The following is a 2250-nucleotide window of genomic DNA, read 5'->3' as shown; positions in this document are numbered from 1 at the left end:
AAATTCCCCTCCTGCGCGAGCCTGCTGCGAGTACACCCCAGCCTGTCTACAGGAGATTATATAAAGGGAGTTATATAAGGCAGCACTTCAAGCCCTTTCAGCTTCAATCAGAGGAGGTAACCCAGCTACATCTTAGCTAATATTTACCACAAAATGTCTCCTGTTGGGCCCAAACAAACGTGGCACTGCTGTCTGTCTCCCGTGTTGGATCCTGTGCCATGGGAGTCAGCAAAGCTGCTGCTGTCCCCAGGCATAATAAGTTTATAGAAGGTGCACTGCATCTGTTCTTAAACAATGGGGCACTCACCAATGGGACTGCTCAATGAATAAACATGACATGTCAAGGTGAGCTGTGAAAACAAGGAGTTTCCACTTCCCTGTTCCAGGCTCGTATTCCAGCAAACTTTATAGCCAGCAGAAGCATTTAGATTTCCATTCTCCTGGTCTCTAATCTCAGTCCCTCCACCCAGAGTATTTGATAAATGCCCAGAAAGTTAGTTGTTAACAGAAGCATTTCTACTTTCCCCTTTCTCTGCATACCTGCGAGTTGCTAACAAGTCATCACAGTTCCTGGTGGCTACATACCAGCTGGAGCTCCTCTGAAGTATCATTGAGCTGGTTCTCTGTGCTCTTACTTGCTTTAGATTGTTCTGTTCTGAAAAAATATTGAGTGTGGGGGATAATGACCGGGAGCTTTAATTGTTCTTTGGGCAAGTTCTTTGTGCAACTCAGGTTAAGCCAGGGAAATGGCTTTAATCCCAGCCACATGCAGCACTTGAGAGGGTCAGGGAGGGAAGGAAGGTGTTTAATATTTGAGGGCTTGACAAGAACAAAGTTTTGTCTCTTGCTGTCACACTGAAGTGCTGGTATCCGTGGCCCCACTCCTATTTGTTCCCTCTCCAATGGATGTGGGAGCAAAGCTGCAGAACCGAAACATTGAGGGGAGGCAGCAGGAATCAGAAGCAGGCGGCTGAACCCGCAGCTTTTGTTAGAAATACATCTTTGTTAGGGATTCGGATGGAGTTCTAAGAAGCTTAGGTAGAAGAAAGGGGGATACAGCGTTAAAGGATTATGTTTTTTTCAGTCCTGTTCAAGTCCTTTCAAAACTCAGATCTTCTTTGAGTCCTTTCTGTGTTTTTCTTTTTGTTGAACTTTCTCTGAACAAAGTATGTGAAATATCCGATTCCTAATACCTTATAAACCCTTTTTTTTATTAGAAAAGCAAACTACAGCACTTAGTCTCACAGTGTATTATCTGCTGGCTCCATTACTGCCAAGACCTTTGGAGAGTACAGCTCATTTGCTCTTCACTAGCTGACCTGGGTAGAGCAGGAACGTGCCTGTTGTAAGGGGATGAGAGCTGCAGCATCCTGTCTTGCTGCTTATGTCAGGATTCTGTCAGAATCAAGGGCTGCTGGAGAGAGCTAGCCCCCTACTGAATTAATTGGAAGTACAGCGAGAACATCAGGTTGCCTAGAGCAGCCAGTTAGCCCCAGGGATAGATCTGAAAAGGATCTGATCTACAGCATCCTCTGTGCCCGCTCGTATCTTTGATGGGCACGTTAACAAGGGCACCAGACCTGCTGCTACTGGTGAGCTGACACAGACAAGCTGCTTTTTTTTTTTTTTCCCCTTGGTCCTGGCAATGGCATTAAGTATTTATTCCTGACAGAGGATCTGGGCACTGAACACAGTGGCTCTGCCTCCAGAGTGCTGACTGAAATGCCAGTTCCACGTGGGAAACGCTGACCTGGGAGCCCCGTCACAGCTCCAGTCTGAGCAGCCACATTTTGCCAGCCTAAAATCCAGCTGGAATTTCTGGTGGATACACCAAAGGATCTGGTGCCCTGCCTTGCCCTCTCTCCTGCTGAGCAGGATTTCTGTGGGGTGTTAAAGAGCTGCCCTGCTCCGTTGTGACCATGGCTTGTTTTCAGCAGTATAGGTAGAGTTGTGCCTGTTATTAGTTCATAATATCCCCTGTGAATATGAAATGTCTTTAGAACAGATGTCTCTCATCTTAGTTTACTGTCAGCATGCAGGTTTATGTGAGTACTTAATGAAGAAGTCCTCTTATATGCCTAAATTTCCTCTTTAGGTAGGGGGAAGAGAGGTTTCATTCCTCTCTTTTAAAGCAGGATTGTCCCTTGTTATATCCCAAAGTGATATAACAAGGACAATCCCCTCCTTGCTTCCCCACTGTCCTGATTTTAAGGGAGGGAAATGTATGCTGTCTTTTATATATATATACAT

Source organism: Merops nubicus, unplaced genomic scaffold, assembly GCF_000691845.1.
Source record: "Merops nubicus isolate BGI_N331 unplaced genomic scaffold, ASM69184v1 scaffold7138, whole genome shotgun sequence".
NCBI lineage: Eukaryota > Metazoa > Chordata > Aves > Coraciiformes > Meropidae > Merops > Merops nubicus.
This window is presented reverse-complemented; position numbering follows the sequence as displayed.